The sequence below is a fragment of the Chinchilla lanigera genome, unplaced genomic scaffold, assembly GCF_000276665.1.
Source record: "Chinchilla lanigera isolate Chin_1 unplaced genomic scaffold, ChiLan1.0 scaffold00087, whole genome shotgun sequence".
Taxonomy (NCBI): Eukaryota; Metazoa; Chordata; class Mammalia; order Rodentia; family Chinchillidae; genus Chinchilla; species Chinchilla lanigera.
Window position 1 is genome coordinate 6,226,127 of NW_004955488.1, and position 25,545 is coordinate 6,251,671.

The following is a 25,545-nucleotide window of genomic DNA, read 5'->3' on the forward strand; positions in this document are numbered from 1 at the left end:
TTTCTCTTCATTAAATTGATTATATTGTCTAAACACCAGGCACAAGCATTTAGGTATTCTACAGGTCGTATTATTTATCTTTTCAAATACATGTTCCTGTTATCCCAAGGAAGGTAGTTTTGAACGTTTTAAACCTTGGTTGTCTAATTTTATCTCATAAAGTGTAATTATAGCTCTTTATAAAATGCTAAATAATTCTTCCTCCTTTCTAGATACCTACACTTTTCAAATATTTATAAGCTGTCATCTTTCCTTAGTCATCGCTTCACAAAGTTGCACATTTTCATTCCTATAATATTCTTCATAAATCAATTTCCTTTAGTACTAGGCTACTTTTCTTAGTTCTCTATTCAATCCATTTCCATCTTTTGATACAGTGCTAATAGAAGTAAATGAGATGTTTCAGGCACAATTTACCCTCAGGTTGGTTGACGTTTACAATTTCCTCCTCCTGGTTAGAATTTCTCATTTATATGTATCCCGGAATAGTGCTAAATTTATTGGTGTTTTTGCTATTTTACTTTGAAAATTCATAACTAATTTTCCATGTAATGGCATTTAAAAACCTCTACGCCATTATTGTGTCTTCAGTGATCATGGCATGTATAAGAATGAAATGAGTTTAGACTATATTTCTGTAATTTTTTTCTTCTTGTGCAATACTGAGTCACATTTTCATCTTTTTTATATTCATAAATTATTATTTCTCAGTGCCTTTCCAAATCAGGACTATCTGGAAATTAAAGGATATTATTTTTATTCTAGATTGTTCAAAAAGATACTAAGTTCTTTTTGTAGCTTCATTTTTATGCTTTTAATGTAATTATCTTTCCAAAAAACATTTCAGTGGACCAGGTTATATCATTGTTATGACAGTTTGTTAAGATAGTTCTTTTATTTACATGCTGATCATCATATATGCATATATAAGTGATATTATATATCCTAAGTAACAGAGACTGTGTACCAACAGTATGAAATGTTCAGTATTTTCTTCCTCAAATACAGTTCCTCAACACTAGGTCTTATATTCCTGTACTGTATTGTAAGTTTTAAAGTGTTTTCACATCCTTTCTTCATTTAAAAGTCTCATTTGGCTCACAGGTATCATAAAGGGTGATAATGTATGTTTAGTCTCCGAATGTCCAATTCAACTGACCCCATTTTGTCTTTTTAGGCTTGGCTATTTTCACTCTGCCCCATGATTTCTTTGCTTCACCACATACCTGCTGTTATCTGTGAAGCCTTTCAAAGGATTCTCTGCAGAATTTACTGTTCTTTAATCACTCTTATTGTTGCTTTGATTGGTACCTCTATGATAGTACTTGTTCCACTCCAAGGTTTCCTGTTATTTGTGCATCACTGTCTCCTACACATCTAGGGATGAGCTTGTTTTCCACCTGCTCAGTGCCTCACATGAGTGACCCTTCACTGTTACCTGTGGAAGAGTAGCAACTCAAAACTTTACATAGATAGGACTTTGGGGTGATAGTCCAGTCACCAAATAGGAGATTTGTCTTGAAGTTGCATTGGTCAAGCAAACACCTTGCCTTTATTTAGACAACTTGTAGCGGTTGGGGCTTTGTGTGACTCGAGCCATCCTGAAGGGCGCCTCTTTGATACTGGAAGCAGTGAAGGGAGGAAAAATGAACACCAGCAGGGTTAGCATGGTGAAATGACACACAGTGGGCACTCCATGGGTAATGGGAATTAGGACTCTGGGCTCTTGTTTTCATCCATGATATTGTTCCCATGATTCAGAATTCCGGTATGCTCTGGGTATTCCTCTTAGTGTTTGCTTCTTGATCTATACTGACATCAAACAGAGGAGAGAACAATTTTTTACTCGCATGCAATCTGTTAGGAAGAAACAGCTTTTGCTGTTCTGACCACATATCAATCAGTGTCCACTCAGAAACGTATAAAACATTCTAGATGTTTTGAGCAGAGGAAATTTCTAACAAGGAACTGACTTGGAAGGTACTGGAAGGCCCAAGGGAGCAAATGTTGTATAATGCAGAGCTAGTGACTCCAGGAAGTTCCTCTCGGTCCTGGCTAGAACCCAAGGGAGGCCCAGGAGTGCATTGGAGGCTGGAGGCAGAAAGTGCACTTCTGCCATCCCATTGGCAGAGCTGTGACAATGGGGAAGGCCTTCGGTGTCATCTGGCTTCATAACTGCTGTCTGCTGCAGGGCCTGTGGACATTGCTGGAGTCACAGAAAGTCACTGGAGGTTGAGGCGCCCCACTGCTGACAGAAGCAGTTGGAAAAATAAACTTTAAAAATTAAAATAAGATGAAAAATGAATCTTTCCTTTGCTTTCATCTTTCCAATACTGTGTCCTGTTGTTTTCTTTGGGGGGGAGGCAGGGGCGGCTCTATTCAGAGGTCATGGGGCCCAAAAATTAGGGAAATTTAATGCTCAGTGTTTTAGGCTCTGCGTGTGAAAAGTAGAAAGGAAGAGGAGGAAAAAAATGAGCAAGTGAGTGTCACACACCCGTCCCACCAAACCTTGGTGTAATTCCAATTCTCTATTTTCTTCTCCAGCCTAGAAAAGAAGAGAGCAGGTTAAATTTAAATACCGGTGTACACTGATATGGATAACCTGGTAAGTGTAATTTTAGCATATTCAAACTTTCTAAGTGTTTCTTTAGATCAGCATTTTCTACAAGGTAAACAGAGAGTAGCGTGTGTGAGGCTGTATTTGTGTGCTGAGCCTGTATGATTTGCATATGTGCTATACGTAAAATATAGTATGGTGATAGGAAATATGAAGAATGTAGTATGTGATGAGAGAGTATGGACCAGTTCTCAGGAAGTTTCATTTAGACTAGGACCTTAAAACACAGTGGAATCAGTTATCTGCTGAAGATTCAGTAGCCCATGAGTTAGTCTTTAGTAGCTGTTCCTTGTCCCTACTTAAACCCAGTGAGGGGTAAACATTTACAGCAATTTGATCAGACCGAGTTTGCCTCTTAAGCCTAAAAATAGAACATTCTTTAAAAATTGTTGTAATAGTTGGCTTTTTATTATACTTTACAAAAGTATAATTCCATGATAGATTCTTTGGGAAAGACTAAGATTTGTTCCTTCACTGTAGATAGTTTGAAAACTCTGCTGCAGCAGAAATGAGCCACAGTTGCCAAAAAGGAAGAGACAGCTAAGTTTGAGGAACTGATGGGGAGTCACGGCTGGGAATGCAGTTGTGACCGAAACACAAACTGACTGCATTTTATTCTGCATAATGGGAAGCCACTGAGGAGTTTTAAACCATTCAGACACAGGGTATGATTTAGATTGTTTTAGAACAATCATTCTGACTCCTTAATGAAGAATAGGGTGAAATGAAACAGAGTGTAAAGCAAGTTGATCAGTTCAGAACCTTCTGGAAACTTGTTACAGAGATAATGACAGCTTAGACTGTGGCGGTGAGAAATGGGAGCGTTAACCAGGGGAGAATCGGCAGAGAGTTGGCACACATCTCCCTGAAAGATTGGAGACAAACTGGGAGAAGAGAACCACACAGGGATTAGGGAGAGATCCCAATTTCTCTGAGAAGTGAAGGCTAAAGAAAGTTTTTATAGATTATCTGTATTGCTTTCATGCCCAAACTAATTAGGTAATATTGAAGAAATAGAAGTTCAGGCAGGACTGAACCCTGAAGAATGTCTTTGTACCCTGTAAGACTGAGAAGTCTAGCTTGATTGCCTGAAGGCCATGCTAATTATTATGTGTCCAGATCTGTGTCTAGGTGTCTAACACTAAATTTTGTTCAATAAGTTTACTCAGTGCCTGTATTGTGTAAGAGATTTTAAAGAGTGTTGTAAAAGATAAAAGCTGAACAAGATCTTTAGGAATTTACTCTCTAGAAGGTCTCTAAGGTTTATAAAACAGGAATCTACAGAATCCAATTTAGCTTTGACCGAGAAGGTAGCATTGAGTGAGTCTTGAAGGCAGTGTATAAATTTGAATTTTAAAAGGATAATGTGTACATATGTGTGTCTTAGCCCCATGTTTACACGTATATGTATTCATTTCTACAGCTACATTTCCAACTATGAGTTTATATTTCCAATCCAACTGCAGTTCAATACAGGGTTTATTCTTTCTCTAACAATTAGAAACCTTTTTTGTAATTTGCAGTATGTTTGCTTCTTTGTTCAGCCTTATTATACAACAGAAGTTTCAGAAATGTTAGCTCACCCCAAGAGAAATACATTTACCTATTGGAATATGGTATATCTATACAATAGTTCTTGTCTTTATCTTCAATAGTATCCCAGAATACTGGTTTCTAAAGTTTCTTAGCTTAGTTCTGTTTTCCCCGTGTTAGTACAGTCTGGTCATTCATCGGTCAGGCTAGTAATATTTGTTAGCATCTGCATTGCATTTTCAGGTACATCAGCATCCTAGTACATGTTTCATTAGTTGACATACAGTAAAATCCACTCATTGCGATGTATCATTTTGGGGTTTGGACAAATGCTTACAGTGTATCCACCACCACAATCATGGCATGGAGTGGACTCGGCCCCCAAGTTCTCTCATGCCTTTCCTTTGCAGAGAAGCCACTCCCCCACCTCCAATCCCCCTCATCCTCTCAACGTTGTCCTTTTCTATGTAGAAACTAGAAATTGAATAATATAATATATGGCCTTTTGAGTCAGGCCACTTTCACTTGGCAAAATATGTTTGAGATTCATCATTGTGGCTGCAAGAATCTCTAGTTCATTCCTTTTAAATATCAGGTAGCATTCGACTAGATGCATCACATTTTGTTCATCCGTTCATTCGATAAAAGACATCTGAGCAGCAGTACAAACAGAGATAGGATAAACATTCATGTCCAGGTTTTGCTGTGAGTGTTTTCATTTCTCTTGAGTAAATACCTAGAGGTTCTCAATCTTTCCGTGCTTTGTTTTTTCGGTTTGGGATATTGCTGCTGGCTGGTGTTCAGATTCACTGACTCTTCGGCTGAGGAGCCCTGTGGCAAGGATTCTTCACCCTCGTGACTGTTTTTCATTTCTTGCTTTTCAATTTCAATTTCAGTTGATTCTTTCTCACAGTGTTTTTCTCCCAAAACAAGTTTCATCACATGACTGAGAGTTATTTGAAAGTCTGTCCGCTTCCCTATCTCTGCCCCAGCTAAGTCTGAGTCTGTTGATGGCTGGCACGATCTGCCGTGTGACTTGTAACCTTTCCTTGAAAGTCAGACACCTTGTTCAGGAGAGCAGAGGCAAGGGGCAGACTTTAAGCCTGGAGATGCATATTCTTATTCACAGCTTTAAGTCTGCTGTGACTCTGAACTGGGCATTGGCTTGCTTGATTTTCTTCCTCAGCTGCAGCACCACAGCATCGAACTCCTCTAAGGAGCCTGCCTCCCTTGGGGCTGCTGGCCTGGAGTTGGGGCTCAACATCTGTCCCACTTCCAGTTTCTGTCTTCTTGCACTGCCTCACAGAGGAGCTTGCTTCCACATTCTTGTCCCCTTGCAGCAATGTCCTCTGTCCCGTCTTACCCTCGGAGGGGTCTGGTGAGCACAGGGGGAGTTTCCCATTGTTATGAAGCCTCACTCTTAGGCAAGCAGTGGATGTGGGGGCTGTGGGCTTTTCAGTTCTCTTACCCCTCCCGGGTAGCCGCGGGCTCATCTGGTACTCTAGTCCTCATCCAGGCCAGGGTCACTGATGGGTTTCTCGCCTCACTGTAATTCCCGCCGAGTCACTATGGCGCCGCCCACTGGAGGTCATGTGCTATAGCTGAGCCAATATGGCGCGGAGCCAGTATGCCGCTGGCCACTAGAGGCCATGGGCTAAACCCCACCCTTGCTCCTCTGAGTCAGATTAGGACTTCCTACTTCCCTTTTTGTAATATATTGTTTCCTTTCCCCATGCTCCTGCCCAATCCTGGTCTGCCACGTCAGGCGGTCCACTCCCTAAACCCCTCCTCCAGCCTGGCCCTTTAACATTTGACCCTAGGCCAGGCCTTCAAAAACTCCACCTCCCTCTTTCCTATTGTGGTCTTCTCTGTGTCCGCAATAAAGGCATTCTTCTGTTTTATTTCTTTCTGCGCTAGAAAATCCTATCAGTGACCGCTCCCCCCACTTTGTCAGGGACATCCCCAGTGTCTGCACTGTAAGAATCATGTCACTCCTGGACAAACCTAAGCTAGGAGTGGAAGGATTATTTTCTCCAGTGTCCTACAGGTTACTGTGCTTGCTACTCCCACCCCCATAGAAGAAGACTTTCTTGTCCCAAGGAGGGATGAAAGAGCAGTGTGTCCTGGTGGGCATTTCTAGCCCCACCAGCAGAAGCTATTCAGCTGCTCAGACCTGCACCACAAGGGGGGTTTCTTAGTGTTCCCCCCATGGGGCTATGGGTAACACCCTGAGACAGTGCAGACTATCCTGTCCTGGAAGCCTTCAGGGGCTCTGGACTTTTCCACCAGTTCCCATTTAGCTTCCACTAATTCATTAATTACTCTGGTTGAGCTCTACCGGTGCTGTCTGTGTCTGCTCAAGTTAGCAAGTGGTCTAGTTTTCTCTCTCCCGGCCCATGTCTCTCACTTCCTACATTTCAAGAAAAGTGATAAACTTGGTCAGTCTGGCAGTGACAATGAAGTGATCCTATTCCAAGCTTTCTAACACTCTGAGCCAAATATTTGATTTTTTTTTAAATGTTTGTACTAATAAAACAATTTCAGGTGCACACACTCATACACAAGCACACACATGCTTTCACACACACAAACACACTACTGTATACATTTACCTAGAAGCTGCCATATGTTGATGATGTAGTCCTCATTGGTCTGTGTTCATTGGCTGTCCAAGCTGGAGCAGGCAGCTTTGGATGGACTATCTAGAAGACATATCATTTGCATTTTTCTTTCACATCCATCCTAAGGATAGTATATCCAGTTCCTTTGGCTTTTAGAATGCCAATTGCCATATGGACATTCTATCTCTTTACACATTAGGCACTCTTTCCTCAAAGATTGGATTTGTATTGTTCACATAGATTTGTTTCTGGTGCAGCACATTAATGCAATAAATACATATTTGGTGTCTTCAAAGAGTGAGGCATTTTGGAGATATAGAGGACATACTGAATTTTTATGGAAAGTCTTGGTGTCTTACCAGTTTGGGACTTAAGAATGTGCAGTACGTTGATGTCTTGTTATTTACAAGTCTGTACAAGTCTCTGTGTTGGGAGGACTTGGGTAAGTCTTCGATAGGTCCACAGAAATCCCTCTGCTTGCTTTGTTCTCTGGCATTTCTCCACAATGTCATATATTCAGATAAATATGGGATCTCTCTACAATTTCTATTCTAAATGAATTTTTAACATAGTATTTTAAAATAACTAATGCAATGGTCATCTTTTAGTTCATAGCTATTATAAAGCAACTGTTGTAGGCCACTGAGTAGATAGAAATATTAGAAATATTATAAGCAGTCAGACAGAGTCAGGCTCTTAAAGGAGCCAGTGCAGAAGATGGGATACCTTGCAAATAGAGAGATGGGTACTTTCACTGTGGGCCAGACCTCAAGACAAAAGATTAAACAAATGCACCCATACTCCTCCCTAGGGATGGACATCAGGGATTGATATTCTAAATATCTTGAAAAATCCAGGAAGAGTCACTAACCCAACCCCCTACAGGAAAAGCCCCTGTTCTGTATTCATGTCCACTTGCTATGTGACTCAACTCGCTTCCCCATTTGATCTCGTTTTAATCAGTTTTACCTGAACAATTATACTTGTAATCGTATTGGTTGACCATAGTTTTGTCCCACCTCATGCCCACCTAGTGAGTTCCCATGTTTCCCCCCTTGGACCTGCCTTACCTCGTGGTTTTGCTCTATAAAAGTCCCTTACAAAGACAGGTTCCTGGGCAATCCACTTGGGCCCCCTTCTGTCCCTCTCTCTTGGACAGAAGCTTTCTTTCCCTCAATAAATGTACTCTGCTCTTAATCTCTATTGTTCCTAAAATTCATTGTTTGATTTTAGAGAACATGAACTCATCCCAATTATCTTTCAGACTGGGAGTTTCTTTCCCCTATGTCACTACCAAATTAATTAGTATCTGTTTTATTACTTAGTGTTAGACAGTGATTGTTTCTGTCTCATAAACATTACCTTTCTTATATACATTACAAACTCCATCTGTTGTATTTTATATATAATCAAGAAATTATTGTATTTTATATATAATCAAGAATCAAATTGTATTGTTTATTAAACTGTATTGTGCTTTGCTTTCTTTATTTCAATATCAAAGTCACACAATATACTAGCAAAAATTTTTTGTTTAAAAAGAGAACTATAGCACTTTAACTGCTACAGTTCTTTATTAAATATATTCATCAATATCAGTTTTATTTGTTTTTAATGGCAAAATGTTCTAAGCAATCTAAGTAACAATAGGAATGATTCTAGAATTCTATGTTGCCACTTTATGTATGTTTTTATTGTTTTAATCCCTATTAAAATTTTAAAATTAATGCACTATAAAATACCTTTTGATATTTAATTCTATGTGTTTAACACATGTGTAGATTCATATAATCACTAATATAATCTGAATACAAAACACTTTCATCATCACCAAAATTTCTTCACTACTATCTCTTTTTAGTTGTCATTCCCCCAACTCCTAACTCCTATAACCACTGATCTGTTCTTCTTGATACTTTTACCTTTTCCAGAGTAGGATATAGTCATACAGTGTGTAGCATTTTAAGACTGACTTCCTTTCATCAGTATTCTGCTTTTGCAGGTTCTTTCTTATTATTCATGTATGCATATTTTGTTCTCCCTCATTCCTGAGTAGAATTCATTCTATGGGTGCACTACCTCTTGCTTATCCATTCACTTGTTGATTGACATTTGGATTGTTTCCAAATTTTCGTGATTAGAAATGAAGCTGCTATCATCATTCATAAAGAGGTTTATCCTGTGAACAGAAGTCTGTATTTCTCTAGGTTAAATGGGACTGCTTGGTTGTATGTTAAGTGTTTGCTTAACTTTATAAGAAACTGTTAAACTGTACTGGAATGTTTACCACTTTAGATTTTCACTAGCAAACTATGACAGTTCCAATTGCTCTGTCTTCTTGTCTGCACTTTGTATATAGTCAGCAGTTTTTTTTCTATTTTCTTAAGCATGTAGTGGTATCTTACAGTAGTTACAATTTTCATTTCTACAAGTGGCTAACAACATAAAATATCTTTTCTTATGCTTGTGTGATTTATCATTTGGATATACATATTCAAATCTTTTGCCAACTTACAAATGCATAGTTTTCTTATTGCTGAGATTTAAATAATAAGACAAGTCCTATTTTGTAGGTGTGATATGCTTATCTTTCCCCCTAACATGTAGATTACGTTTTCATTCTCTCAGTGGTATCATTTGCAAAGCAAACGTTTTAAATTTTGATAAAAAACTAATGTGTGACTTTTCAAAAATTGTGTGGATCATGCATTTAACTTCACAGTTGAGAACTGTTGCAGAGTCTAAGACGTCCTTCGGGAAAACAAGCATATTGAGAGCAGCCCATCACAAGCCTGCAGGAGGGAGAAAGCCAGAACAACGAAGTCAAGTTCTCATCTTAACAGATTGGGGAATGTTGCAGATATTTATCAGGGAATGAGAAAAAATTCCCATTGACTTTTATGAATGATTGGCCTGGCACTGATATACTACATGGATCTGAAGCTGGGAAGTAGGAAGAATCATAAATAGCTGGGAGACTACTGAAGGAAGACTATAGAAAATTGAAGTAGGTGAGTTTTGTGGTGTTGAGGGAATAAAGCAGCAATGCAACAATAACTATGGAAACAAAAAAGTACAATTTTAAGGAAAAAAGATCTCCAGTACTGAAGAGGTATCAATGTTAGAAATAAATAAGAATTAACTCTGAGTGATACCAGGAGTTTTAGTAGAGTGACTGTGAGAAAGGTAAGGAAATTGAGGCAGCTTTGTTTCTATAAGAGAGAAAGACCATGAGCTAAGATTGGAATATCTTGAACAGGGTTGTGGATCCTTCAACTTTGTGTGTTAGTTCCTAGCACAGTAGCAGGAACTACTCAATCAATGGCATTGAGGCTTTGAGGTGACAGGAAGTATTAAAGAAGAATTGCTTAGTAATCAACCAAAGCCACAGAAGTATAAAGTGCCCACCAGGTCAGGAAACATAAGCAACTGTACTTAATAAATGGTTCATGGACATTATGTAGCCCTACACCCAATGACACTGCATGACTTGTACACTGAATTGGCTCTCATTAGCAATACATGTTCATCACAAAGCTGTAATGAATGTGGTGCAAATGCAGCATTTCTGTCAATCCTGGCACACACAGATGTTGTGCATTTACCCAGAGGACTTGTCTCTAGTTTTCACTTAATTAAGCCTTTGTCTTAATTTACAAGAAGAAGCAAAGCAGTGATGTTCAACTTGTGAAAATATAAAACAAGAAGATCCATTTCCAGACTTTCTGGCCAAGAGTAGAACCTCATTTTTTTTTGTTTGTTTGTTTTTGGTTTGTTTCCAATACCGGGAATTGAACTCATGACCTTGCGCTTGCCAGGCAAGCGCTGTGCCACTGAGCTAAATCCCCAGCCGCGAACCTCAATGTGAAAAGATATAAAAAGGTGTCCATTATCAAAGAGAGCTGACTCTGTGATAACTGATGAATCTCCTATGAAGGGCAGGACTCAGACAGGAAAGAGCAGGTGGACAATAACATGGGAGGATAATAAAGAAAGATTCAGAGAACCAGGGTAGTGTGTGATCTTGAAAGTGGTGGGTGAAGAGTTTCAAGAATGGTATGTCACTGGGAATAGGACCTTTATACCGTAATTTCTAGCAGTTTTCAGAAGAGGGGTAAGGAGTTGAAATACAGACAGCATTGGCAGGGATGAATAATGAAGAAATTCAAATGTACAGATCATTTGTCATTTGTATAAGTTTGGTAGTGAGTGGAAGGTACATGGTCTAGTGGTTAGAAGATCTTCAGGCCAAATGAATTTAAAAAAAGAAAGAAAGAGAAGAAAAATTACTACCACAAATTAGTGATGATCCCCCGTGTGTGTGTGTGTGTGTGTGTGTGTGTGTGTGTGTGTGTATGTGTAAGAGAGATGGAAAGATACAGAGATGGAGAGAGAAGGTAGAGACAGTAAAGTAGAATTACCAATGTCGGGAAAAAAGAGTGGTAGGTATTGAAACAAAGCCCCTGGTGACCTGGCTGGAAGAACACTGTGGAACTTTAGGCAGCTGTGCAGATTCTAGTTGCTGGGTCAATTCTCATTCTTGTCCTCATTCTCCAGATTTGCAAGCCAATCAGCATAGCTGTTAGGAAAGTTATATTTTTCTGAAAGATTGTTTAAAAAGCTTGAGATACAAATGTTTTCTTAAATACTATTAATCTTTCTGGATCAGTGTCTTCATTGAACTTTTAATTTTACTTCTCCTCATCTTCAAACATTTCATGTAATAATCTCAGTAATCATCAGTTAATATCCACTGAGAAACTCCTCCTGGATATAGCATTATCCACATTGTAGATTGGTCTGTGCTTTAGAAATCTAGATAGGACATGTTTACTTGCTAAAGTAGAAACTTGAAAGCACTTTCTTGAGAATTACACTATTGAGAGTTCCTAAACTCTCAAGTACAGGTTCAGAAATCCATTACACTCTGAGGGTATTTTTTTGTTCTATTTCTACAAAATATAAAAGAGGAGTAAGGAGAAAGTTTTCCACCTAGATTTCTAGATGCAGTACTATCTGAACTGAAGTCCTGGTCACACTAATGATCCCTGCACTTTCTTCTGGGGAAAAATAACAAGATGGGTTAGTATATTTTTTTCTTTTTATTACTTATTATTATTATGTTTTGGTACCAGGAATTCAACTTAGGACTTTGCACTTGCCAATCAGGCATCGTGTTGCTGAGCTGTATCTCCAGCCCCAGTATTTATTTTTAAATAAAAATATAGTTATTTTCTTATACTTCGCAAGTGTGGCTCCTATATCTGGGATCAGACTGAGCTACTCCCAATGATTTCTTTTTTTTTAATTTTAAAGAGAAAAGAACAAAATCAAATTAACAAAGACATAAGCAAAAGAACACAAAAACAATAAAAATGATACAGAATTTCAAACAAGGTGATAGGAAATTAACAGTGATTCTTGTATTACATATTCCCAGTGATTTCTTAATGATAATACCTAGATCACAGATACAACTAAAAGTTTAGATCCTTGACCCTCAACAACGTGTGAAATTTTGATGCACCTTTGAAACTCAAAACAAAATCATTTCTTTTTATGTTTTTATAACTACGAAGATAGCCAAAGATATCATGCTATTAAAGTCAGTGAGTATTTTTGTTCTTGTTCAAGTCTGTGGTGCACTAAGACCTACCAAAGGGGGCTGGGGATTTAGCTCAGCGGCACAGCGCCTGCCTGGAAAGTGCAAGGTCATGAGTTCGATTCCCAGTACGGGGGTGGGGGGAAGACCTACCAAAGATAAACAGTTGGTGAGTAATTTTAACACTGTTCATTAAAAAATTTAGTGGAACTAATCAGTTTACATGAATATATATCTATATCTATCTATCTTTAGTGTATCAATCACTTTCTTATTACTGGGACAAAGCATCCAATACCTACAGTATAAAGGAGTAGAGGTTTATATTGGCTTATGGGTCAGTGGGTTTAGTCTATGTTTGGCTGATTCCAAGGTAAAAGCATGGTGGAAGGGCATAGCAGAGGAAAGCTGCTCATCTCACGGCATCCAGGAAGCAGAGAGAAGAGAGGAGCAGGGACACAGATAATCCTCTTCCAGGTAACAGTCCCAGTGATTGCCTCTTCTGACCAGGCTCCACCAAGCATGCAAGTCGCATGAGGGATATTTTAGATCTGAGCTGTAACATTCTGACCCCACCCTCCAAAAGGCTCATGTCCATCTCATTCTGTAAAATACATTTAGTCTATCTTTAACAGTTGCCAAACTCTGAACAGTTTAGCATTGCTGAAAAATCCAAGTACAGTCTCCTCTGAGACTTAAGACAAACTCTTAGTGTGAGTCCTCCCATTAAAATAAAAAAGAAAGTTAAATTTTTCAACATAATGGCACAGACTAAAATTTTCATTATAGAAGAGAGTAGTAGATGAATAGAAAGGAATCAGACCAAAGCAAGACAAATCAAGCAAGGCAAACACTAAATCCTGTAGCTCCATGTGTAGCATCTGGGGCAAGTTTGGGTGAGATAGGAGATCCAGAGGGCTTGGGCAGCCCCACCTCTATGGACTTGTTGGTTGCAGCCCATGTGGCCTCTTCCATAGGCTGGCTTTGCTCACTGCCTGTGGTTTTCCTCAGCATTCACTTCACATTCCTAGCAGCTTTAACTTTCTGTACTCTACTGCACTTTCAGCTTTATGCATAGGTGCTACTAGCAGTGACCGCGACCCTAGCACAAATTTTTGCCTGGCCTTCCAGGCCTTCTTCTGAAACCTAAGTTGAAGCCTCAAAGACCCCATAACTCTTGTATGCCTGAAAAACCAGAACCATGTAGATGATCCCAAGGTCTGCCATGAGCTCTACGCGTAGCCTGGTTCTCTTACCCCAGGAACCACAGCTATAGTGGCCTGTGAGTATCTGGATGGCTGAACTCAGGGAAAACACTTCCCTAGGCATCATGAATAAAGCAGGGTACATTGGAGTTCTCTTCTTAAAAGAATTTAGCCTTTTACACCCTTGAGTTTACAATGGGTGGCCTCTGGCTATTTCTTGATAGGTCTTCAAAGTATCTTTGCTACTGTCCAAGTGAAAATTATGTAGCTTTTTAAAAATGCTAATCTCCTTTAGCATCAATGTTTTACTTAGCCCCAAGTTTACAGTAGATTTATTTTCTGACCATGCTGTACAATTTAAAAATTATTCACCTCTGCTTTTTTCTCCTGATTCTTATTATAGATCTGACTCAAAGCAGCTATCAGTATCTATTGCACAACCTGAACTTTGGGCTACCTTGAAATTGTCTCCACCAGATTAATTAGTCCACCTACCATAAATTTAGCCTTATACAAATTCTTTGGAAATGGACAAAACATAGACAAATTGTTTGCTGGAATGAAACATACAGGAAGTTTAGCCTGTTTTTTATTTAAAGAGAATTTAAAAAAACAATAAAAATGATACAAAATTTCAAAACAAGATGATAGGAAATCAACAATGGTTGTTATACTGTATATTGTTGTCTTCAAAGTAGCTGTTCAGATTACCAGATGTAGGTATGCAAAATTAATCAAACAGTTAGGCATTAACTGTTCCTTTCAATAAGCTAATAGAAATTAGTAGTACTATTATCTTAGCTATCTTGTATTTTTTCCCTTCTTTGTTTCTTTTCTCTTTTCCTCCATCCCAGTTGTTCTTTCCTTTTGAGCAGTTTTTTCCCTTTCACAATATCTATAGTACATTTTGGATTTTATTTATTCTTTCAGTTCCTAACACTAGCAAAACAATACAATGTTTACACATGCAGGTCTGATTTATTTTGCTTATGCAGGTCTCTAGTTGCATCTGTTTGCCTATAAAAGCCTCACGTTTTTTAGCCCAGTTTTGAATAGTCTTCATTCCTATCTGCTACCTTATTAGCCTAACCTTTACTGTTTGCATTCCTATCAGCACTCTGAAATCCCACCAGCATCTCCCATTATTCTATTAAAGCATTCTAAGGCTTCTCTAGCCAGCTCTCCAAATTTCTGCTGCAAACCAGTTCCAATAGCTTCTAAATCTCCTGACCAGGTACAGTAACAGCAACGACCCCACTTCTCGTACCAATTGTTTGTATTACTTTCCCATCACTGGGACAAAGGAGGCTCATTTGGCTCACAATTTCAGAGGGCTCATTCCATGCTTAGCTGGCTCAAAGGCAGAAACAGCATGGCGGAAGGCCATGGTAGAGAAAAGCTGCTCACCTCATGTCACCCAGAAGAGATAGAAAAGAGCCAAAGACAAGAATACACTCTTATATATAATACTCTCAGACTTGCTTCTTCGGACTAGGCCCCACCTCCAAACACATGAGATTTTGAGGGGACATTTTAGAGCCCAATCATAGCCCTAGTTAAGTGTGTTTATTCATTAATCAAGCCATTTATTAGAAAGCATTTACCAAGGGCCTAAAATGCATCACCTATCAAAAAGGCTTTGAAGAAGAAAAATATTAATGCCCCTTCAAGTTGCTAATTTTTGTTAGAGGTTGTACTTGGGATGACAATGAAATGTCTTTAAGAACTGGGAAGTAACTTTTCCTCTGAGAACAAAGTTTTGCATCAATGATAAATATGTTCAGATTAAAATAGTAAGTTACTACAAACAGAAAAAAATGTCTCTAAGCCCCTGAGACAGCCTGGGCACAAACATGAAGGAACCTGGTCATTGGCCTGCCAGTCACTAAAACCTGAAGTACTTAGATTCAGTTGATACATAGTCATGACCAGCAACCCCCAAGTGTTCCTGCTTTGTTCTAGCCACTCTGGTACATTCCACAATTCAGAGCAGGGTGCCCGCAGCAACTTACCTTCTTGCTGGGATTCTGCTCAGCTGGAACCCATGTTATACAGGTTCCTATAGATTTGGAATATCCTGCCTGAAACATCTAATTAAGCAGTTCAGTCATTGATGGGACCTGTGCAAAGGTAGAGTCTAAGGGGCATTGTATACCCAGCAGGACATTTCCCATGGTAAGATAGAGGGCATACTGCTCTGCTTCCCATTATACACAAAAGGAGGCAGTGGACTGTGGGACTTTAAGATCTTTAAACATGCAGATCCCATAGTGTCTCCTGCTCTGGTTTCATGCTTACCAAGCTGGTAGGCAGATGCTAGAGCATATTACTTTATCAGCTACAGTTCTCCTTGTGAATTATGAGCTGGCATTTAGAGGATGGTCTATTGAGAGGAAATACCAAGAACTAGTTAGTATGAGTGAACATCCTGATGTTAGATTAACTCAGTAACACTGACAAGTAAAAGGTTTTGAGCCTTGGGGCTGAGTGTGGTCATCTTCTTGAACTTTCCATGGCAAATCCCACCCAGTAATAGATGAGAGGAGCCAGCAAGCTTCTCTAGTGCCCCCTCTCAGCTTTCAGTAGTTACCAGTAATTACTGACCCTCATTCTTCAATATGTATACATCATAGCACATCCCTAAAATTGTTCCAATCTCCTCTAAGCCTCATTATCATGCCAGAAAGCAACTCCTGACACACAAGGCTGGGATAAGAATCAGGCCAGTGCAGTGCCTACAGCAAATCTTTGGGAGGTTTTCCCTTTCAGTGACTTGCAAGTGCCCTGTGCCAGCTGACTCAGCTCTGCTGTGTCCTCTGAATCTCCAGCTCCAGTGAAGAGGAAGTGAGCTACTGCTGACGAAACCCATAGAGCCAATGAAAGGCAAGAAAGAGAACCACACTCTTTCCTTCCCTCAATCACTAAAATTTTTGAAAAAAAGTAAGTGTTCCACATCAGCATCCTCTCCTTCCTCTTTATGTTTTAATTTCTAGTTGATTTTTACTATTCCACAGAGACTGGTCCCACAGAGGTCACAACATGCCAAGTTTGGCAGTCTCATTTTAACCTTCCTTGCATGACTTGTCTTCTCTACTTAATCCCTGAGCATAGGGATGTGTCTGGTTCACTGTAATTTTACCAGAATCTATCACAGATCACAGTCAATGGTTTCCAGAAAAAACCACCATGTGTAAATGTATATATCTATGTAAAAATACTCATAGAAAGTAAGAATAACCCCTCTTAATGATAAAAGCAGTCTTCCTTGTGCTCTTACAGTATTTTGTTCAAAGCATTGGAACTGTCCTGTATATTTCCATTTATGTTGTCAAGGGATTTAGATAACCAACTGTGTCTTGTACAGTGTATCTTTGAAGCCGAGGGCAGTGAAGGACCTGGCAGGTATAATTGGTGCTCAGTGAAAGTTTGTGAGACAAATGAAGTTGGTGACTAGCATTGACTAATGATAATGTTGAGTTGTGCTAATGATTTGTAATAAGTCACTCCATTAAAATAAAGAGAATTGAAGCAAAAGCACTTGTTTTCTCTCCCATTTTCTGTTGGTCAGGAACTATTTAGTTCTTACTATTGAAATGTTGGAGGGAAAGGGCTGTTGTGTAGTTCCAGGAAGATGCTGGCCAGAGGGGCAGGAATCTGAAGGTGTGAGTGGGGCTGGAGCATCCTCTTGCCAGCTGGCTCACTCCTATGACTGGCTTGTTTGTGCTCTCTGCTGGTGCCTCTCCTTGTGGGTCTTTCCTCAACACTGTTGAGATGGCCTCATAATATGGCGATTGGCTTCCCTCTGAGCAAAGGATTTAAGAGACCGAGGTGGAAGCTACAATGCCTTTTAGACTCACCTCAGAAGTCACATGCCACCACTTCCACCATATCTTCCTCATCATATTGGTCTCTCATGCTTTGTGTGAGGGGACTGAGTATTAAGAAACGAAGATCATCGGGTCTAGCTTGAGAACCAGTATTAGAGAGATGAGCCATGAGAAAAACACACAGACTAAGACAAAGCTACCCTGTCTGCACTCTTCTAAAGGTAAATATAAGATATGAAGCCTGGAATAAATCACTGTTGCCCAAGAGGATACGCCCTGTCTCTGAAGAGCCCACCACCGGGACAAGTTGTACATTTGCTGCTTGTACCCATCCCTCAGTGTGGTGCTAATGGAAGGGTTGACAGTCTGTGAGAATAAGTCTTTAGGCCCCCCAAATAGCATACCCATCTCACAGAAGGCCAGGCCAGAATCTGGGGCTGGTTTAGGCTTGCATAGTCTAAACTTTGTGTGCAGGACCATGATTTGGGGCAGGATCAGGGTAAAATCAAGGATATGTTTAAATATCCATTTCTTATTCACTTACTGCAATGCTTTTAAGTGAGCAGAAAAATTTAAAGGACCGAGAACAAAAATTACATAAAATAGAAACAAATACTGAATACAACAGTTTAAAAAAAAGCCTATGGGGTACATATATTAATTCATGAAAAATAAGCAATAATTTTGGAGATGATAAGCAATTTTTCTGCTGGTCTTCTCATAATGCTTATACTACTTTTTAAAAACATTAATGATGCTGCTGAATTGTCTGAGGACTACAAGCAAATCTTCAGGAGATGTCTTTGAATGAGTATTTATGTTTTGAACTTTAAATATAATTCTATTTTTAGTATAATGGCAGAATTTTTTCTGCAAATGATGACATTACTTAATTCTTATCATTTTTAATTGATATCAACTGTTACTATATAACATTTCATCACATAAATTCCATGAATGTTTTCATTTTTGCTTTATTAAAAACTTTAGTATGATTGGTATAAAGGGTTTTAGGCTCTGAAAATACTCAATATTGACAATGAATATTTGTCTTTGAATTCTAAACTCATTCTTAGGAATAAATTAATGCATCAAAAGTGTTAAACTTTCCCTTATAGAGAAAGACCATACTGTATGGACTCTAGAAGATACAATTTTCATTTAAATACCTCTGAAATAAGATGCGTTTTAGAATCGGCACTTCTTAGCGTTCGTGAGGTAGAGTCTACGCCGCTTGGTGCCTTTGCCAATACTCCAGCAGCTCGAACAAGGCTGCAGGACATACCTAGCAACTTGGTCAGCCATCTATGCCTTAAACTCTTACTTTATGACAAAATAATAAAAACAACAACATGCCCTACAGAAACAATGCAAATATGGCTGCTTTTGATAAAGGAAGCTAAAAAGTAGTTTTTGAAGAAAGAAACAAGAATAAACCCCAATACTCTAAATCAGATGTTCTGGCTTCTTTGGTTCTCTTGGCCAGAAATCTTCTCCTTGCAGCTCTTTGTCATGCTCAGGTCTTCCTGTTTTCCTTTTAAAGAATCTCTTAATAATTTCTTCAGCACTGATATGACTGCACTGAAACATTCATTTTTAAAACTGGAACATTTTAGCTAATGCTAAAATAATAATACTATGACTAACAGGACAAAACATGCACCTGAATTATTTATGAGGGAATAGTTATCTCTGTGATTTATTTTCTTTATATGTGTGTTTGTATATTTTTATTTAGAATTTTTCTCTTTTTATCAGTCTATGTTGGCACTACATGTTAAATACATCCTTGTAGAGAGTTGCTCATAGATATATCACATCTCGATCCTCAATCCCCTTTGCTTCCCCTCCCCTAACTGCCCTCTGATCTCTCCCTCGCTTCGAGGCCCCTTCCCATCTGCACAAAGATTAACTCTGTTTCCAATCACCAGTCTTTCATTTTGTTCTGTAAATTATTTGTACTTTGGGTTTTTCATAAAAGAAGCCATGCAATATTTAGCATTTTGTATCATGTTAACTTAACTCTTGTCATTCATTTTGTCATGTATGTATCACTTCCTCAGAGAAATGTCCCTTACTCCCTAGAGAAAAGCAAGGGCTCTGTGATCTCACTTCACCTCCACTGTACTTACAATTTATAATTACTATTATTTGTAAATTTTCCAAATTACTATCTTTCCTCATATACTCTAAGCCTTCAAGGCCAGGAACTCTTGCCTGAGGTACAGTGCCTATCCGAGGTGCCTATCCGAGGTGAATGCTGATAAGACAAATTAAGGGTAGCACGGAGAAACAAAAGCAAACCAATTATTTTTAAAAAGTACATACTTACTATATTCTGTTGCTTTGACATGTTTGGTGTGGAATATTTAGAATACCCCAGGGGTTCATCAGAATTTTGGCACCAGTTTAGGTGCCAATGAGAGAATTTAATTCATTTGGTTCTAAGATTTGATAGGAAAGTATTTGACATCTTATATCAATAATTAAAAATACAGAACTCTTCTTATGGTTTGGGGCTTATTTGTAAGGGGAAAAAATATAATGTAGGACATATATTCTATAAGATTATTTATAATAGTCACCCAAAGAATGATATACAAGATAGTGCAGGAAATCTGTCCACACACTAAGACCAAGGAATCCAGCTGAGGGCCTGGATCCCGTGATAATGTCCTACATGAGTCCAGCTAAATACCTAGTGCCCATAACAATGCCTCCCACAAGTCTAACTGGAGGCCCAGAGCCCATAACAATGTCTCATCCAGGCCTGTTTCACAGATCTGTGCTGGAAAGGCCCGAAGGTCAGTGGTGGAATCTAGGAAGTCTGCCAGCAGGATGAAGGATCTGTGCTAGCAGGCTGAGGGGTCTGCACTGGAGCCAGGAAGCGATGCTCAGAAGAACCAGAACTAACCCAAAAGGTACCACAGACATTCTCAGCAACAGTGAGGTCCTGAGCTCCTCTGATGATCAAGATGGCTGAGTTCCCATTAGGGAAGCCAACGCAGCAAGCTTCTCCAGGAGAGCAGCAGTGCACCATCTTTCCCTCCCGAGCCAGGAAGTGAATCTCAAAGTGAGGACCAGAACTCCCCCAAAGTGAACCAAAGCCATTCTCAGTGCCAACAAGGTCCTGAGCTCCTCGGAGGATGAAAACAGCCAAGTTCATCAGGAAAGCCAGCATGATAAGCTCCTCCAACAGAACCAATAGCTCCTTACAGCTTCCACCAGCTCCCAACAGCCTTCCTCAGCTCCCAAAAGCCTCCTTCTCCTTCTCCAGTTCTGCCTCTGATGCTGCTGGCAACAATCCCCAGCTGAGCCCCCCATACCCAGCACCACGCTTACTCAGTTCAGCTAGGGGTTATAAATTGACCACCAGTTGTTAATCTACTACAACTCTGTTTGCTACTGCAAATTTGGTTTAGTTCAAATTGATGTAGGTGTATGTATTTCTGCATCTCAGTTAGAGCAATTTTGAGAACTCTGATTCTGGTATATAAAACTTGCTTGAATTGCTGTTCATTTTGGAAGGAATAATAAGAAAGAATTTCAAGAGAGAGGTAACAGACAGCAGAGATATTTTTGCAATGAAGCCTTGTGGAGAGAAAAGGAACACACACACACACACACACACACTGCCCAGTTGTGACATTCAATGAGGAAGAAAACAGTCTTTTGTAGGAGGAACTGTGGCAGCAACAACGGTGGAGGGAAATGCAGGAGAGGCAGAAATGAGAGATGGAGGTTAACATCTCAGAATCATACAAAAGGAAAGCTTTTAAATATTTGGTAGGAGAAAAGAGAAAAAAACCCCAAATATATTGTCTTCATAAATTAAGAAACATTTAAAACTCTTAGGCAAAGGAGATCTTGGGAAACTTCTAGCAACTATGGTCTACTCAGAGACTCCATATGAGATTAGACAGTGGCGTGCTGAGTGAAGCGGTCCAGTCAAGTTGCGGGAAGGGGGCGCCAGTCCAGGCTGAGGTCACTAAGCTCTGGAGGAAGGGCTGTTCCTTCCTCCCATAGAGATTCCCATATGGGTCAGCAAAGGCACTGACTATGGTCAGTCGAAAGGACCATTTTGGTGCACCAACTTTTATTTAAGATGCTTCTTTCCGATGCTATCTTTATTATTTTCAACTTTTGAAAACATTCTCTTTTTTTCTCCATAGGTTTCAGGTTCCTGGGAGCTACTGTGGAGTTATTTCCTAAGGCTGGGCAAAACGACCCTTGACCTGCCTTTTCCTCTGATTTGAAAGATTCTCAAAAGGAATTGTGTAATATGTACATATAAGGACAGCTGGAATAGGTGTATTGCTGATGTCTGTGGTTTATTGAGAGGAACAGTCAATGCTTAAAATTTTCTTTTTTCTTGACCAATTTTGCATGCTTGAATTTGGTGATCAGAATGACTGATCTGAAAACAATATGCAGTATATGAATCATTGTTGAACTCCTACCATCTTGTACGGTGAAGTTCTGCATCATTTCCAAGGTTTTAATTTTTAATTTTTTTCTTTTGTTTTACTCGTCACTGTCTTTTGATTGTTTGATCAATATGACTTTCTTATGTCTGGTGGACTGAGCAACTTTGTTAAAGATAACAGTATGTAATGTAGCAACCATCGTGAATTTCTATCATTTTGTTTTGAGGTCATGTATTGTTTTTGTTGTTTTTGTGTTGTTTTGATTGTGTCTTCATTGTTGTTTTGTCAGTTTTTTAATTTTCAAAATAAAAAAGGAATTATGTAGCAACAAACCTTCTTTGTGAATGTCCCCAAGCACAATTCACTATATTTTTTATAATATATAAGATATGCCAGGTCATTTGGATTTCATCCAAAAAGGTTTAGTTCTCTAAGCATCAGTTCCTCTGTAATATGGCCTCATCCTGAAGGCCTTCAAAACAAAGTTGAAAACAGAGTTACATTAGAGTGTGGAAATAGCATCTACATTGTTTAGGGTCTCTGGACATGACAGTCAGAAAGAATATCTTATTATCACTGACCCATTGTAGTAGTAGTTTCTGTTTCACACACATTTATGTTATTATAGAATTCAATGTTCTTGACAGCTGTGTTGGATGAATAATAATTAAATCTAACATACATTCCTAATATGTGCCTGGTACTGTGGCGGGAGATTTTAAAATTTTTGTTGTTTGTTTTTTGTTGTTTGTTTTAAGACATGGGCTCCCTTTGGTCTCCAGGCTGACCTCGAACTCCTGGCCTCAGGCAAGCCTTCCCTCTCAGCCTCCCAAATAGCTGAGCATACAGGTGTGGGCTCCCATGTCCGCAAAGTGATGGATTTTTTATACTAAGCAAAGACATGCTTCTTTTTTGCCAATCTCAGAACATTATATACTCTCAAAAGTAGGAATAATGAAAAAATTGAATTTTTCCAATGTACAGAACGTGGAGATACAAGGCCCCTAAAATTAACTGTATTGAGCACTTAGGCTGGATATAATTTAGACAAGCTTATTGCTTTCAATTTATGCTTTTTTAGCGTACATAAAGTCATTGTAACAGTTCACGTAAAATTATGTTCTTCTGGACACACTGTACAGTCAGATGATCTATAGCCCTATAATAACTGATACATTTGATAAAATCCATTGGGAAAGATAAAGACTTAATTGCAGTAGCCACTTATATATTTCTATGCATAAACAAGTGCAAGCTTACACAGAAACTTCTCACGGATCCAGTAGCTGTAGCTATATAATAAGCTACTGCAAATTGCAGTGACCTGAAGTAACAGCCACCTTCTTATATTTCACTGTTTTGTAGGTCAGGAATTTGCATGGGGTTCCGCTGGGTGCCATGTAGGGTCAGTAGAGGTCACCCTGAAAGGTAGTTAGGGTGGATGGGCTGGTCTGGGGGATTCAATACAAAACAGCAAAATCCACAAGGGGCTTCAGGAAGACAGGACTCAGCTGGGACTGCTGATGAAAGGCCTTTCCAGTACTACAGTATCAAGGGAGTTGACCTTTTTACAAGCCAGCTCAAGGCTAACAGAAAGATCATATCAGGCCACCCTGCTGGAAAATACAGGTTCCTTATTGTCCAGCTTTGAACATCCCAGCATGTTACTTCTTCAAGATTCCAGTTTTCAAACAAGTCACTGAAGCCAGCCCCAATTCAAGAGTGGGAGATAAGAATCTACCGCTCAGTGGGAAGAGAACAAAGAATGTATGGCGGCCTTTAATCTGCATACAGCCAGACCAGCTGAAAGAGCACCTCAGTCCAGCGACTATCCCTGGACATTCTCCCGTGAGGTTCCCAGGATGTTTAAGGCACAGACTTTTGCAGTGTGTTCTGGTCCTCTGCCCATGGAAGACATATCAAATCCCCAGCTTTGATCTTTGGATTCATGTGTTTTGTATCTGCCCCATATTTCCTGTGCTAAGCCATTGTCAACCTAAATGACAATCAGAGAGATTCTCCAAAGAATAAGGATATTTACTTGAGAATAGCAGAGCAGTGCCATTGGATCATGCATGTCACAGTAAATTCTAGGCAGATTCAAGGAGGCTGAGGCAAGGGGGAGTTTTCAAAAGCAGAGAGAGATAAACGTATGGAAGCTGTTTGGATACAGAGTTCATTGGTCTCCGAGACGGCAGAAGGAGTTGGAGTCAGAGAATCAGTGGAAGGACTTGCTGGGAAAGTGTTTTGTTAGAACTTGTTTGGATTGTTGCAATTCAAGGAATGTTAAAGATAAATTTTGATAAAGAAATCTGTGCATGGTAGAAGAGGGTGTGCAAACCACAGGACTCCTGTAGAACAAGAATAAATCTCTCACCTTTAGAAGGTCTTTGAGAATGTACTTACCACAGTTAGGAACAAACCTTCCCCCATTATAACTTCCCAGCTATAATTTTGCAAGGATCATCTCAGTATCATCAATTTTCATACCATTATGACCAAAAAGTCTTTTTGTGTATTGTGTGTCTATTATTTACTAGTTTTAGAGCTCTTCTCAGTCATGAGCTCACAAAAAGTCAGAGCTGGAAGCCACCCCAGAGGAAAAATCCCAGTCCCATTTTATGAGCGAGGGAATTAGTAGCTCTGCTAGTTACACGACCTATCCAAGGTCAGAAACTGATTAGTAACAGCCTGAATGGTCTGTTGCACTGCTCAAAGAGTGGCATTCCTGACTTATGTGCAGGGTGGATATCCTGCTCACCTGATTCTGAGCGCTTAGAAACAACCCTGTGCCTTGATTTGGCCTATTTCATCATGGAGCATTTAAACAAATTCTGTATTTCAGCTACAGTTGTTTAATCTTATTATCTAGCCTATTTTCTCTGTCCATTGAACAAACGTGTCCAAGTACCTACCAAGTTGGCTGTAAGGTCCTCGGCATTTACCTGCAGCTGAAGCAGTCTTGTGCAGACCCACAAACAGATGGTGCTGGCTTCTAGGAGTTTTTCTTCTTGAAAGAGCACAAATTTCTCCGTAGCCACTTTTCTCTGGGTCACTAATTTGACCTTGTTACTTCATCTGTAAGTACTTTTATACCAAGGCCCCTGCTTCTCTCCTGTACAGACCAAGTAGCTGAGCAGCCTTCCCTTAGAACCAGCCTATCTGTTCCAAGGCTTCTGACATGTTTTCTGTACAGAGCACTGATTTGCAGAGGCCGCTAAGCGGTGCATAGATCAGTGTGCTGGTCTAGTTGTTCTTGCTCTTTTTGTTTCAAAAGACAATTGCTCTTCAGGCAAGCTGATAAGCAGACTTGATTTTAGGCCCCCAGGACTCTCTATGGCTGCCCTAAACACAGTCTCAGTATCTTGGGTTTCCGGTTTATGTGGTGCCCTGGTGCCATCAGCTTTAGTCTTGTGCTGCAGCTAATTCATCCTCTTCTGGGACCCGCTGGGACAGGATGACAGAGCCGGCGCTGAGGGTGAATTCTCACTCTCACAGCAGGCGGGCTCACTCCCCCAGCCCAGGCAGAGGGAAGCTGCAGACCCTGTCCATTCCAGGCAATGCCAAAGGTCAAATAAAGGGAGGCCGAGGAATTGGCAGGTCTTCCAGGGGAGAGACGACAGGCCCTCCAGGGGGAGGCCACAGACCAGGGGGAGGTGATGGACCCTCCAGGAGGGAGGCGACGCATGCTCCAGGGGGAGTGACAGGCGCTC

General features: G+C 39.7%; 1 long non-coding RNA gene across 2 annotated transcripts; it reads right to left on the reverse strand.

Moving 5' to 3' along the window:
• Nucleotides 1-789: 789 nt before the first annotated feature.
• Nucleotides 790-25,539, reverse strand: LOC106146640. Of its 2 annotated transcripts, XR_001231176.1 has the most exons (3): nucleotides 24,748-25,539; nucleotides 2,495-2,545; nucleotides 790-1,807 (listed from the first exon to the last, which is right to left on the reverse strand). It is a non-coding gene; the product is annotated as an uncharacterized LOC106146640 (long non-coding RNA). The 2 variants fall into 2 exon arrangements; XR_001231175.1 differs by lacking the exon at nucleotides 2,495-2,545 and having other exon boundaries at nucleotides 790-1,812.
• Between the last annotated feature and the right edge of the window lie 6 nt (nucleotides 25,540-25,545).